This window comes from Pan paniscus, chromosome 6 (assembly GCF_029289425.2).
Source record: "Pan paniscus chromosome 6, NHGRI_mPanPan1-v2.0_pri, whole genome shotgun sequence".
NCBI lineage: Eukaryota > Metazoa > Chordata > Mammalia > Primates > Hominidae > Pan > Pan paniscus.
The window spans coordinates 55,296,038-55,312,368 of record NC_073255.2 but is presented as its reverse complement, the minus strand read 5'-3'; positions in this window follow the sequence as shown (position 1 = coordinate 55,312,368).

The following is a 16,331-nucleotide window of genomic DNA, read 5'->3' as shown; positions in this document are numbered from 1 at the left end:
CCAGAAAAAAGAGGAATCAAGGTAAAAAGCAATAAACTCGATAAAGAAAAATATTTTATACTGTTAAGAAGTTTTTGCCTTTATATCCATCATAAACCTTTACACATTGAGCTAAAAGTATCCAAACAGAAAGAAAATACCAGTCACAGATGTTTACACATTGAGCTAAAAGCATAAAAATGTAAATTTAAAATTTAAAAATTATTAAAATACTAGCATAGCATTTGGAAATAGTGACATTACCCAGTGTTGGCAAATATTTGGAGAGTAGGATCCTGGCATCCACTGTTGTGGAATGTGGATAAACTTAGCCTTTTTGGAAAGGAATCTGGTAATATCCGCCAAAAGTGATTCCACTTCTAGGAATCTATACTACATAAATAAGTTCACTGAGACATTTTAATATGTAAAAAATAGATGGCTTAAATATCCATCAATGGAAGATAGCTGAATCTGTTCTATGATCTGTGCAGTGGGTTTTAAAAATCAAGTCAATGTATGTGCACTGATAGGGCAAGAGCTCCAAGTTCTATAATTCAATGAAAAAAGCAAGGTGCGCATAGTCCATGTACTTATATATGTAAGTAAAGGAATGTGAAAAAGCTCCAAAAGGGCATACAATGACAGTTAAGAGTGTTTACCTCTCTGGAGGTATGTGTTGTGTGAGGGAGGAAGATTTCCATATTTGACTTCACTCACACACAATATGGTTGTTTTGTGTACAATGACTATCTACTCTTTTATAATTTAAAAAACTCAAATACTATTTTTAAAGTACTGAACATAGCTTTCTTAAATAATTAAACTTTTTTTTTCAACTGGCGCCATTAGGTTTGTTTGGAGAGGCAAGTGGTTAAGAATTGAAAATCCCTATTACGAATTCCTCTCAGAAAACATCATGCATGCATTGCATTTAGGAAATGGGGCTGAAAAGACAATGACCAAACAGAAAATGAATCTTTAAAAAACAGATTGAAAGTCTCCATGTTTTACACACATGTAAGATTGTATTTAGAAGTAAACCTCTCAGAATCAGAATCCTTAGCAAATAGTCATTCATCCAACTCCAAATTGAGCAAACTTATTGAAATTGCTTTAAAAAGCAGTTGTGAGGCAAATACGGATTTCATCTGCATGTTAAGAAACCAAACGTTCAGAAACCCATTTTACAAAGGAATTTTTGAGCAAGCAACATATATGCATAACATTACATCTGTGACCACAGAAGTGGATAAATTCTATTTTATCGGAGTTTGGGATGCAGAGAATGTTGAGCTCTCACATCTGGAAAAAATAGCATGACTATATACATGCTTCTGACCTGGTGGAACAATGCAACCCCCAAGTGCATGATAAGCATCTGGAGACATAATTTCACAAAATACAGAAAATTGCTGTAAAACCAGGGCATGATTGCAATTTAAGGGAAATGGTGCAGATAAATCTATTTTAATGGATAAGCTTAGTAGATGCAAAATAAATATGTCAGCACTTCATTATTTATTCGTTTCAACTGATCTAAATTAGAGTGGAAAATGCACATAATATCCACTTTAGAATTGTACACATAGAAATGAAAAAAATATTTTTCCTAGGCCTTTTTATTGCTTTGGAAAAACTTAATCCTAGTCGAGCCTTAATTTCAAAGCCTCTCTCTGAGTGTCTTTTTCAATTCCACTGCATAATCTATTGAGCACCTTTTTGTGTCAGGCATTGCCTAAGCAGTCAAGTTGCTCTCCACTGAATGGAGTTCACAAATTCCTTTTTGTTCTGGTGAGGCTCGTTTGACATGGTAGAGTTGGTTATTTCATTCAGCATAAAATAAGTTAGGGAGACTGAACAGAGAGATCCCCACCTGGGATCACTGCCAGACAACAGGGCAGTGATGTCAGTGATGATGAGCCCAATCTGAGTACCCTGCCAAGGCTGTGATACCTTCCAACCTGGCAAGTTTTGGCTTATTGGCAGTGGTACTGAGGCAGGCTTGTCTTTCTTGCAGCCTGTGCAATAAACTTTATTACTAAGGATCTCCTAAAATTATACCCAAATTTAGGAATCAAGTCATAGATATCTAGTTTCAGAAATGAGGAATCCAATATAGTATTTTCTTTATTTAATTAAAAATGCTAATTGATGTAAGCATAGTAGGTACTATATAATGTTCTAGAGAAAATATGACATTTTTTTAAAAAGCAGGGAAAAATCTTCCCTGGTAACATGATAAATGATGCTATCAGCTTAAGATTAGTTATTAACTTTAAATGGGAGAAAATAAATGAACAAAGATAACTTTGCGTAAGAAACAAAAACACATTTTCTGAGGTAACCATAAAATTTTGTACAGGCCCAGGGTCAAAAAATAAAACACCCCAAACTGGCTCTAAAAAGTACTAGAACTCAACAATCTCTGTGTTCCTTGTCTCTTCTTCATGTTCCCTGTGTTTTAATTAATTAATTTTTATTTATTTTTTTGAGACAAAGTCTTGTTCTGTCGCTCAGGCTGGAGTGCAGTGGCGCGATCTTGGCTCACTGCAACCTTTGCCTCCCAGGTTCAAGCGATTCTCCTGCCTCAGCCTCCCAAGTAGCTGGGACTACAGATGCCCGCCACCATGCCCAGCTAATTTTTGTATTTTTAGTAGAGACAGGGTTTTGCCAAGTTGGCCAGACTTATCTCGAACTCCTGACCTCAGGTGATCCGCCTGCCTCGGCCTCCCAAAATGCTGGGATTACAGCCTATGTTTTATTTTTCATAAAGATAATGTTCTCTACTTTTTACTATAAAGTCAATAAAATATTTCATTGAATAAATAATAAAGCAAATAAATAACAAGTAAATAACATATTAAATAAATATTACTTTATTGTCTTTTTAAAATAAACAACTACAACTCAGAAAATTTATGTTTATGAAATCTCACCTTGAGACTACAGTGAAAAGTTTCCTTATGGATCTCTGCAGTATGCTTCCACCACAGATTCTTCTAAAGATTAGAGCAATCTTAATTTAAAACAGATTTAACGCATATAATAAAAGTTTAATTATTGTAATATATACTCATTGAAGAAAATCTGAAAAGTTCACAGTGCAAAATGGAGAAGAAAACAGACACAATTCTACAACTCAGAATGTTCTGGTGTATTTATCTCCTAATCATCCTTTCTGTTTACACACACAAACACATAGCATAATATATTTTAATAAAGCTAGAATTACACTGTAGATACAATCATCATTAAAACATCTCTATGTACTATATGCAGAACTCAACATTCCTAATAACTCTTCAGGGGTGCATAGTTTTCCATTGAGTGGGTGTACCATGCTTTCTCAACTGGTCCCTGGATGTTCCACTGTTGTAGAGGACAAGATCTTTAGGTGTTGAGAAAATGCTTATAAGAACAGCAGAGAACCATATGGGCTTAAGAGAAATAAGGAGTTGATAGCCTTAACAAGACCTCCAGAAGTTTATTTTTGTTAGCACCTTAGTTCCTGGGTGTCTTCTAGGGATCAGCAGCACCCTCATCACTGGAGACCCAGCCCAGGCCCACTGCCTCAAGGATCTGCATGTTAACAAGATCCCCCTGGTAATTCCAGCGCATGTGACAGTGTGAGAAGCTCTGGCTTCATGCAACAGAGGAAAGGGTGTAACTAGAAAACTCTCAGCAATATTTCAAAATAGTACAAAAAGCAGCCTATGGGTATGATTCTTGAAATCATTTCAAGTCATAATATTGTTCACAAATACATGAGGCTAAATTTAAGAAATGGGATTTGGGGTTTGGAACAACTCAGAGTAAAGTTAGGTTGAAATAGAAGCGATAACCATCTCGGAAGTAGATTTTTTATCAGTCAAACCTTCAAATCTGTGTTTTGTGATTTCTTTCTTTCCATTTAGAAAGACTTCTCCTAGCCAGGGGTGAGATATCCTGTATATCTCTTGTATTTAAGTTCCCACCTTTTTGTCTAGATATCTTTTGTGTTTAATATGATGAGGCACTAATTGATTTTTTTCTAGTAGCGTACTGATTTTAAAGAATCATGAATTGCATAGTTATGCTTTTTCCTGTTTGTTTTTTATCTACTTGTTCTTTTGAATCAGCTCTCAAAGTGTGGTTCACAGATCTCTGTGTTCCTTAAGCCCCTTTCAGGGGACATGCAACATTAAAACCCAGATATTACTTGCTTTCCCCTGTGTTCATATGCACAGTGATGGCGAAAAAGCAGTGGTGGGTAACACTGCTGGTGCCTGAATCACCACCGTGACTCCACACTATGCTGGTAGCCATTGTATTTCTCATTGCAACACATTCCCAGTTTTTTAAAAATTCCGGTTTTACTTAAGAATATCCTTGATGAAGCAGTAGAAGTTGTTAGTTTTTTTTAATAATCTCAATCCATGAGTAAACATCTGGTATTTTGTGAGACGAAATGGGAAGTAGACATAAAGCAAATCTATAGCATATCACAGTACCTGTTTTCTCGAGGCAAAGCACTTGAACAATTATTTGAATTACAAGCTAATCTAGCCACTTCTTTGATGAAACACCATTTTTACTGAAAAGAATGACAGGTACACTATGTTTATTCACACTTGTGTTTTTGGCAAAGATTTTCTTGTAAGTGAATGGCATGAGCCTGTCACTTCAAGCAGAACAACTGAATATTTCTTCAAAATATAAAATTTAAGTTTCCAAAGAAGAATTGGAATTTTAGGAAGCTTTTCATTGTGAGCAGCTTCCCAATACTTCAGGACATTTCTGATGAGATTAGCGGTGAACAGATTTTGATGTGGCCTCTACAATCCCTGCTTCCTGGGGCTCACGCCTTTTGACAGTCCCTCTCTTGAATGGGGTGGATACTTGTGACTTTCGTCTAGACTACAGCATGCAGCAAAAGTCATCGGCTGTCAGTCCCATGATTGTGTTGTCTAAGACTTGATCTTGCTAGAACATTCACTCTCACTCTCCCGCTGGCCTTGAAGAAGCAAGCTGCTGTGTTGTGAATTGCCTGCTGTGAGAGCCACAAGGTGGGACAGCCTCTAGGAGCTGAGGGCCACATCCGGGCAGCAGGGAGCAAAACCCGGAAATTTTCAGTCATATAATCACAAACAAATGAATTCTGCCAGCCACCCGAGTAAGCTTGGAAATGGAGCCTTTCCCAGTTGATCTTCCAGAAGAGAATGCAGCCTGAACGGCACCTTGAATGCACCCTGGTAAGACTCTGAAACAGAATCCAGCCAGGCTATGTCTAGACTCCAAACACATAGACGCTGTGTGATTTTAAGCTGCTAAGTCGGTGGTAATTTGTTATGTAACACTAGATAACTAATACAGATTTTGGTATCTAGAAGTGGTTGGGGGCTGTCACAAATCCCTACAAATGGGGCAGTGGCTTTGGAAGCAGGCCATGGTGGGGGGCTGGAAGAATTTTGAGGAGTGTAATAGACAATGCCTAAAGAATCTTGGACAGACTGTTATTAGCTATGGAGACTTTGGCACTGTCATTGGGATCTCTAAAGAAAAGGGGGAGCACGTTATTAGATACTGGAAGAAGCAGAATCTTATTATATAGTGGCAAAAAGCTCAATGAAACTGTCTCCTGAAATTCCATGAAAAGCTGAACTTGTAAATGATTAACTTAGCTATATAGTGAAAGGGATTTTCAAGCAAAGTGTTGAAGGTGCTGCCTGGTTTCTTTTTGCTGCTTATAGTAAAATGTAAGGGCATAGGTATATTGACAGAATTACTGTGCATAAAACAGAACCATGACTTGAGGACTTTGAAAATTCTTTAGCATCACCAAATGGCAATGATGCCAACATGAAGAGATTTATTGTCAGGAAAATGCACTCTGGGAGAAAAGCAGAGGGTGTAACTCTACAACCATTTGCAAAATCTTAGAAGGAATATAAGCTCAGAATATTCACTCACACAAAATACCTTTCAGTGCTTCACAGACCCTCTCAATAAATTAGCGGGCCTCTGGGAAGCTTAAGGGCACTATCTGTCTTTCATGCCCAGGGGGCCAAGGTGGAGGAGGTATTATTACAAAAAGGTCTGTGGATGTGACTTGTGTCCAATGGGGTGAACCCATTAAAATCCACAGAAAGCCCATAGAATATTTGAGAAAACTGTTTCAGCAGAAACATCACAAGCTTAGACTAATGGGGACAGACAGAGTAAAACAAAAGGCCACTTCAGACTCCCAAATTCTACTGGCAGGACAAAGGCTGATAAAACTTCTTACCTGCAAATGCCTTTTAGGAAAATGGAAGGATGACCCAGAGGGCAGCGTTAAAACTCAGAAGGCAAAGCCGAGAGCCACAGGTCATTTATTCTAAGGGCTTAAAGCTTAATCAAGAAACCCAACATTCTCCTGCCTGGATTTCAGAACTGTAATGGATTGGTGACTCTTTTGTACGTCCCGGGTATGAGAATGTGTATAGCTGTTATCCTCTGCTTGTCCACCTGTGTGTACAGGGTGAGATGGGGGCAGATCATTCTTCTCTTTTGTTTCCCAGGTCCACAGATCAAAGGAGGGTGGGCCCCAGGAACTATACTTATCTGGACCTGGACTTGATGATAAGATTGTGGACTTTGTGCCGACACCTGAATGGGCAGAGACATTGGGGAACCTTGGGAAGCATGAATGTCTTTTACATGTGTCATGGATGTGAATCACTGGGGGCCAGAGGGTGGACTCTGGCAGACTCTAAGGTGGTCCCTGCAAACCTTGCCTTCTGTTCATGTTTCTGTGTAATCTCCTCGCCTTGAGGGTGTTTGGAACTTGGGACTTTCTGCTAATGAACAGAATTTAGAAGTGATAGGGTCTCACTTCTGTGACTAATTTACCAAAAGACTGTAGCTTCTGGCTTGTTCATCCTCTCTTGCTCTTTCACTCACTCTGATTCGCACCTGCTGCCATAATGGGAGCTGCCCTGTGGAGAGGCCCATGTGGCAAGGAACAGAGGGAGGCCTCGGGCCCAACAATCATAAAATGAGCTTAGAAGTGAACCCTCAGCTAGTTGAGTCTTCAGATAAGACCTCAGCCCAAGCTGAGGCCTTGTGAGACACCTTGAGCCAGAAAACAAAGCTAAATGCACCTAGATTCCTGACCCACAGAAATGGTTAGATAATAAATATCTCATGTTTTAAACTGCTAAGTTTTTGAATAAATTTTATGTAGCAGTAAATAGTAAGGCCAGTAAAATATTTCTAGCACACTTGAGTTTGTGGCCCAAAATTCAAACATACTGCCCTATTTGTGAGTTCACTGCTAACCATATGTATTTACCCCTAAAAATCTCATAGTGAAAGAAAGACATGGTTTACCTCCATAGATTCCTGAGTGTCCTTCCAATAGCTATTGTTTGTGTGAAAACTTAGAGATCCTACTGCTTATTGGAAACTTGCTAGTTCATGCACCTTTTTTTGTCTGATTAAAATATCTCCTGCCTTCTTCATTTTAAAATAATTTTTTATTTTGAAAATTTCAGACACAGAAGTTGCAAATATAAGACGGAGTTCTTTAGTACCCTTCAGCCACTTGCCCCCAGTGATAACATTGTACACAAGCATAATACATTATCAACATCATCTGATTCCTTTTTTGAATAGAAAAACAATTCTATTTGGTAGATCTATTAGTAGGCTTTCACCCTACATGGAAAGTCTTTCTTATATTGGAACTTTTCAAGAAATGTGGCTGCAGATCTATCTAGTACTATCTAGAGGGCAGGGCCCTCAGATCCCGACCCGCAAAATGAGCCTCAGTGGGAATCTATACTTGCCAACCAACATGAACATGGCAATAAAATGATCCATTCGTCAGGGCCTTGACGAGGCCTGCGCCCCAGAGGGCGCTCAGCTCCCAAGCTGCTGAGAGCTTTGGGGGGTAGCAGGTGTGGGGAGCAGGTGGCTCTACCAAAATAACAGCAGCAGCAGCAACAGCAACAATGACAATAGACAAAGTAGAGTCCCAGGAAGAAGGGAGGCACTGTTATTTGAATTACATTACTAAAGTGATAATAAATGTCACTTCAATAATGTGTCCAGTGATAATAAATGCCACTTCAATAATGTGTCCGTGGACATTCTAAGCATCAGACTTCATGTGAGCATGACTGTAGTTCTTTCAGCTAAATTACGGATTCTCTTTGCTTCACATCTCTCACGATAGGCAAACAAGCTTAACCATAATTTCCAAGTTTAAAATCCTATAGAGATGTTTCACTTAAGATTAAGCATGTTTTCAATCTCACCAGCACAAACTCTGGCAAAAACACAATGAACAGTAACTGTGGCAAAGCAAAATAATTAGATACCATTAAGGAAATAATCTACTTAGAAGATGGGTGATAACAATTTTTTCAGATCCAGCTGTGGCTGTGCTGCCTAACATAGCAGCTGCTATCCACGTATGGCTATTTAACATAAATCTATTAAAATTAAATAAAATTAAGAATCTGTCCCTCAGTTGCACTGGCCACATTCAGGAGCACACGTAGCTAGTGACTTTCATACTGGGCAGTACAGATATAGAACATTTCTTTTACCACAAATAATTTTCCTGGACAGCATCAACTTGCAGGATGCAAGAATCTGAAAGGGGCTAAGAGAAAAGAAAAAATAACAAGGCACATGAAGTGAGATATGAAATGCAGCAGAGCTCTCTCAATATCATTAAATGTCAGAATATTTAGATGTATATTATCAGATAACTCACCAATTATCTCAGCAAAAATTTTTGAATAATCTTCGTTTCCCCACTGATATTTCTAATGCCTCCTTTATTAGTCTTAGGGGACTCTGGGCAATCCCACCCTTTGGCAACTGGAATCGTGGCCACTCGCTATGTGAACATTTTTCTTATTTGAAGGAAAGATGGACTCGGAATGCTGCCACTAGGAAAACATGGCACAATGAGCCCTGGGTGGTTCTCGTCACAAGAAGCCCTTTTGTATAGCGAAAATAATATGATCTGATATGATACCTGATATGACATGCCACAGGGAAGACTGTTTGAATGACAGGTTCAGCACAGGGACTCTGTACTGCCAGCATTTGCCCACAAAAAGGACAGACTCTCCCCTTCGAGCTTCTGGGCAAGGCAAGAGGGTGGCACTGCTTCCAATTCTCCCTCAAGTGTGTGGGCTCAGGACCCTCTCATGAGATGCCAAAGCACAGTCAACACCAAGCTGTGGAGTTTAACAGACTTTGTAGAAATTCTATGGTTCATAGAGATAAGTTATTATGCATTCAATGGAAACCATAAAATGATATAGGACATAATACTGTTCCTCAAGTTAACTGACCACAGACTGGAAGGGAGTCTCCCAGAGGCCTCTGGGGACATCTCAGCCAGATGACACCCAGCCTCAGTGTTACAGAAGGCTGCTCATCTTACAACACAGGACCTTCAGCCTCGTCCTCCTGCCTAGAGCCCAGACCCAACTGCTTCAAGCCCCCAAAGAATCCTTCACCCCACAGTAAAAGTTCTTCCCTCCCCGCTTGGGGTGACTGCAGTCCAAACAGTTTCTCCTTTCAGGAGAATCTTCCACTCCAGGAGCCAGGCAAAACCATGGGGAAGGCTGCAGAATGACTGGCCTTGAAGTTATGCACTATTTACTTTGGGGGTGGGCTGAAGATGATGGATACAGCTACCCTATCTGCACCTGCTGTCCCCACTGCTCCCAAAGCAAAAGAAGAAGTTGACTTTAGAAATTTCAGCATCCACACAAAATACAGAAACCGCTGGCACTCTCCCACATCATCAGTCTCCACTGGTGGAAACCCTACTAGTCATCTATTACATTAATCATAATAGCTAATACTTATCGGGTGCTTACTGTGTTGCAGGCATGTGTTAAGCCCTTGATATGCATTAAAAGATTTGATCAGCACAACACTCCTATGAAGCAGGTACTATTATGGCAAAGTCTAATTTTCAGAGTTGAAACTTGACTCTGACAAACACTGGACTAGTGTCCTAGGGCTGTGGTGACAAATGACCAGCACAATAGAAATCTCTTCCCCCACAGTTCTGGAGGCCAGAAGTCCAACCTTAGGCTGTCGACAGGCCACACTCCTGTTGGTGGTTCCCAGTGCTCCTCTGCCTGCCACAGCGCCATTCCAGTCTTGGCCTCTGTCTTCACATGACCTTCTTCCCCTGAGACTCCGTATCTGTCTGTGTCACTCCCTTTTCCTATAAGGACACCAGTCTTTGGATCGAGGGCCCACCCTAAATCCAGAATGATTTCCTCCTGATATCCTTAATAACCTCTGCGAAGACCCTACTTCCAAATAAGGTCACGTTCTGAGGATCCTGGTGGATGTGAATTTTCAGGGACACTGTGCAATCCACAACACATAAAAATAGTGAGGATTCATCAGAAATTATTTAATGAGTTCATGAGGGGATCAGCAGGATGTCAAGTTGAGGAAAAGAGCACTTGAGAGGCTGAGTGTGTACATGTAGCTGGGAGGGGAATGCCAGAGCAGGTTTGCTAAGTTAGCAACAAAGCCTGTGAATGTCTTCAGGTCAATAAAGTGTCACTTTTGGGGTTATCTTCACTACTGGGCAGAAATCATTTGTATCTTTACAGGACAAATGTACATGCGTATAAGCAACTTCACAGAATCTAGGGCCAAGTCAACGGCAATGCAGGTTAAACACAAATAGATTGTCCTAGAGAATTAAAGGGTCCTTGGGTGGGTCTGTTAGCCTGTGTCCCAGTATGACATTAAAAGGACACACCCAATCATTCTCTTTTCTGTTTTGGATCATTTTTCTTAACAATTTTTATCCCCATCTTACAGATGAGAGATTTGGTTGCCTAATAATTATATCAGTGATTCAGCCAATGGATTCAAGCTCAAAACCCAAGCCTGAATTTAGAGCTAAAACCTTTGCCAAATATATTTCCTCAGCTCTTTGGTTTTGAGACTTCTTGCATTAGGTGTTCATTATTTATTTTTGTCTATAATATTCACAGAGTGAAGCAGAAGCAAAGTTCTTTGTATCATGAAATAAGAACTACTATCTCATTTTGACTTGAGAATTAACATGAAATACACACAATATGACTCAGTTCCTGGCTTTAAAGTGAATGTATACAGGAAATCTTGCATTTTTGATTAAACATTTGAGATTTTGGCCATTTGTGAGGACCCAAATTTCAGGACAGGAAGTGCTGTTAGCTGTGCTGAGGCCTAGATCTTATGGGCATGTTGTGTGTGCTGGCCAGTCTTTCAGCCTAAAAGGGGAGCCTAGTATAAAAGATGCCGTCAGCTTCTCTAATCTCTGCTCCTCATTACTCAGGATCTCAGCAGGGTGTATTTGTGGTGGTATTTGTGAAGCTGGGGATCTGTAAATCTCCCCTGGCCCAAATTGCTTGTGAATGCCAAGTGCCTATTCTATTCTGCAACATGCTTGTCCATGAATTAACAAAGATCATCAGCATGCTTTGATGTTCACATGTTTCCAAAAAGAAAACTCATGCTAGAATAGAAGAGAGCTGGAATCTTCTAATCGCAGGATTCTTACCAATTCCAGTGATTATGAGGAGGCTTGAATATCTCCAATGACAGAGGATTCGGTACCTTCCCAGGCATCTTTTAGCCATTTCTCACTGTGGAAAGGTTTTCTCTAGTTTTCATCCATTTTTCCAGTTCTTCCTTCTGTGTTCACATGGAATCAGTCTCATCTCTTGGTCACAATCATTGATTAAGTAAATATTTTTTTCACAACTACCAGCTTCAGTGGAGGTACAAAAATGAGTGAGACTTGGAGCCTGCAAGGAAGCCATAGTCCAGGGAGGGTGGCAGACTGCCTGTGGAAGTGATGTGGCTCCCAGAGCCTGCTCTCCCTTCACCGAGCACCACAGTCTCTGCAGTGCTTGGTCATGTGGGAGGATGACTGTTCCATAGGCTGGCTTCCTGGTTTATCTCTGGATCTAGGCGGATCACCTGAGAGCCAAATGTCTGGGCCAGGATTGACCTCTGTGTTACTTTTTGACATCAGATCTTCAGGCTACCTTGAGTTGTCTAACAAGTAAAAGCCTGGAGAACCCCGTTAGGCAGTGCTTGGGGAGGGGGACAGCTGAGGACATCAACCACCTATGTCAGTGGTTCCCAGCCCTGGCTGCACCTGGGCAACTTGGAAGCAACAGACCCTTAAGCTCCCCCAGACACCTGATGTCATTGGTTTGGCCTGGGTCCTGAGCTTTTGTACTGCAAATGCTTACCACTCAATCCTATCATGCAGGCAAGGTTGGGAATTAAAGCATTACAAATATGCAAGTTCTCTTATTTGAAGTCCCATGAAGGAAGACATTTCTCTCAGAGTAAAGTGCAGTGTACATTGTATTCTCCTAAAAGGAAAGCCATGGAAGTAGTAACGTAGCTTAGAACCCTAAATCAGGAGATGAGTTATAGATATAGATACATACCCACATATAACGTGTGTATGTGTGTGTGTTTGCCTCATTTTAACCATTTGTTCTACTTTATATTAGCTCTGGTAATGATTTTTTAAAATTATATTTTCTTACATATGGGGAAAGATAGTTTTTGAGGTGTTCACTTATTTTTCCCATTTTCTTTTCTTCTTTCCCTTCCCATAACAGATAGCTTAGTCTGTAGTTTCTTTTCTGGGAGGATATTTAAGACAGGCTTCTTAAATCTAATAAAGACAATAAGATGTGAGAAAAAGGGGTGCCTGAAGAAAATATGGAGAGGACAGGGGATTCCCTTCAGACAAAAGCAATGCTTCCTTGGATTGGAGGAAGGAGAGACAGAGAAAGAAAGGGGGTGGGGGAAAGACGGAGAGGAGAGAGATGGAGGGAGAGAGGAGGAAGAGAGAAGGGAAGAGAGAAGGGCAAGGGGCAGGGGAGAGCGGGACTGATCCACTGTCGTAGCTTTTTGGCAGTGCCCTAAGGCAATGAATGACAGGGCTTCAGAGCTGGGGCCACAATACAACAGAAAGAACCGATTTTACCTCACCAAGGGTTCCTTGGCTCAGCATGGCCCCGAGCAAAAGAGCCAGCAAGGCCAGAAGGACCAAGGAGAGGTCATCATCAGTGGACAGATGGCAGCTGGTGCAGGGGACTCTTGGATCCCAGCCCTGTGTGAGGCCCTGAGAGCTTGGCAGCCTTAGTTGGGGGGCCTGGGATTGCTGAGGTTGATTTTCTGCTATGTTAATATGACAAGGCCTAGAGGTAAAATTAACATAATTCATTAAAATAAAAAAAGAAGAAAGCCAAAATGTAACTTCTTACACACCTGCTATTGGGGACTGTTACGTATTCAAAAATAATCTCAAAGAATTTCTAAACTGAAGTGAGCCATAATTCAAACATTAACTAAATACAATTGAGTAAAAGGCTACCCCAGATGTGGTCTGACTGGCACAACATCTGTGAGTCCAGATTGGCTGCCTACCCTGGCTTCATGGCTGTGTACCCCAGCTTCTGAGGGTTCTCCTGAGATGTTCAGGCCTTGCAGAGTCAGCTCTGAAGGCCTCCTGGGGATCTGGCAACATTCTCCGAAAAGCTCTCAAGTCAAGTGCAGTTTCAAAATGATTTCATCCCAGTCAGATACCTAAATTTTTAAAGCAGCTTTGTTGAGGTATAATTGAGACACAATAAACTCTACCTGTTTAAATTTGATAAATTTTAACAAATATATACACAGATAAAACCATCACCACAATGAAAATAAAATCCACCTGCATAACCCCCAAATTCCTTTGTGTCCTTTGGAAATTCTCTTCTCCCACCTATGGCTCTTTCCCCAACCCAGGCAACTACTGAACTGCTTTCTTGACCTAGACAATAGTTTTCATCTATTAGTATTTTATATAAAGAATCTTTTTTGTCTGGCTTCTTTAATGGAACATAATTATTTTGAAGTTCATTCATGTCATTTTATGCATCAGTATTCATTCCTTTTCACTGACGAGTAGTGTCCCATTGCATTGATGTGTCATGGTTTTTATCCATCCATGTTGATCGATATTTGGGTTGTCTCTGGTTTTTGGCTATCACGAATAAAACTGGTATCAACAGTGCTCAATGATTTGCTTGAATTTAGTTGCCTATTCAAAGATACAAGTGATTCATCACAAGAGAAGTAAAGGCTTCTGGTGGAAGATGCCTTGTTTCACGGAGAGAGAACAGGAAAAGAAAAGCGTGTGGAAGAGGGGTGCAGTCTAGAGACCGTGAGGAATGCCTGTCTTCCCCTCAGTTGTGTCCTCGCCACAGTGCTGCTCCTGGACCTCCCTGTCTGAAAGCTGAGCCCAACTCACTTCTGAGTCAATTTTGATAAGTAGATGACAAGATCTAAGTAGCACTGAGGGTGTGGGAGTGAATGGGAGGCTGAGGGGCCCAGGGAAGGGAGCTGCCTTTTTCCAAGACTTCCATGTGCTGGGCCTTATGTCATTCCTATGCCATCTCATTGCATATTCGCAGCCTCCATTTAAGGCCGAGATTATTATCGTCTAACTTCACAGGCAAACATGAGGGCTTGCAGACAGTAAATAACATGCCCAAGCCCACCTGACTCACAATTTGCAGGTCTGGAATTTGAGCCCAGGTCTCTTGGCTTCCAGGGCTGTTTTCTTTCATCCACCCTCTCCAGGACGGCCTCTCAAGCTGTGGCACGTGCAGGTGGCAGACAGCAGCGACAGCCACGGTTAAGAGGCCAGCAGGGGAGAAAAAGTGCATTCTGAGCTGGGTTCTTAGCACATGCAGGGTTCTTACACCCCTTGTTCAGGCCTGGGCGAAGCTCAACTGAGACAGGGAGGGTCCACATGCCAGAGTAGGACAGGAGCATCCATCCAGGCCAGAAGGGTTCTGGGCCACAGAGTGATGGTCTCTGCACAGCCCCTCTGGTATGGGAGATATCCCTGCTCTGCATGTTAGCAGGGTTTATGCAAGAATTGATGTGAGTAGGTGCAATAGCTGATTTTAAGGATAATTTTGAAGTCAAGCCCTAAGCAAAGAATCAACCTGGGTGGCAGCCCCTGTGTCTACCCTTAACTTGGTAAGTGACCTGGGTAAGTTCCCTGCTGGCCCTGGGCTCAGCTTCTCCCTCTCCCCACAAGGAGCTGGGCTAGGCCTGCAGGGGCCAGTGGTGCAGCGCCTCCTCCCTGGAAATGGCATTGGTTAACTACATCCATTCTGGCCAGCCTTGCGTTCCTTCACCACTAGGTGGAGGGCATCTCTTAGGTTTCCCCACGGCTCCCTGAAGGCCTTGGAGGCGGTCTTAGCCATCCCTCCATGAAAACCACTTTAAATTTTGACAGCTTTTTAAGGAATTCCAACTTAGATGTTAGGAAATATTCAGTCAATTCATTTGCCCAAAAGCTCAAATTTTGAGTTTCTTCACTCTCTATTTTCCTATTTCAATATATTGTACTTTTTTTTTTTAAGTTTTATACTAAATAAATTGAACTTTAAAAATGTTCTGGCCTGTATTTATTACTTGGGAGATTTCCAGCAGAATTGCTTTACTGATGCTTGCCTCTATGTGAAAAGTGCTTTTGATCTCTTTTAAGTGAACTGTTCTCTCTTGCATCAACCAGACACAATGAAATAGTGGAGATGTGGGAGAGAGGTAAGGACTCATTCTTTCAGCTGACATGTTTTTGAGAATTCTGTTACCCCCAAGGGTATTCATAACGCCTCAACACACAGCAAACTATTCTCACAATCATGCCTGATAATGAATTGATCACCTTGGGCATTTACCAAGTGCTCTCTTCACATCTCTTATCTCATTGAATCCTTCCTACTCCTCTTACAATGAGCATTTTTTAGTCTATGCTTTTATAGAAGAAGCAGGCGAGGCTATTATTGGCCACATAGATTCCCCACCTGCACCACAACATACACAAACTATCCAAGCATAGTTTGGAATTAGGAAAGGGACTTGACCTTATTTAAGTGTCCGTGAGTATAGGAGTGGTCAGACTTTCTCAAATCCTGCATCTAGCAGTAGGGACCCAGAGAAGCCTGCCTCATTCAGGTGGCTGTGTTGGCTGGCATGGTTATGGGGGCCATGCAGGGACATCCCCAGCCTTCAGATAGAACCTTCCAGAGCTGTGTCTTGCCTGTCCCTAGAGTCCAGTGGAGGCCAGCACCCCTCCACTGAAAAAAGAATCTGAAGACTTCAGCCAGGCTGACTTGCCCTGGGGTTGCTTTTCAAGTGGAGGTACAAGGACAGAATCAGCTACAGAGAGAGGGAACCTGGAAAAGCAAATGACTTCCAGAAGCCCCGGAATCTGCACAGTGTGTGAATGTGTGGAAATAGCAGCTTTCACAAGGAACATT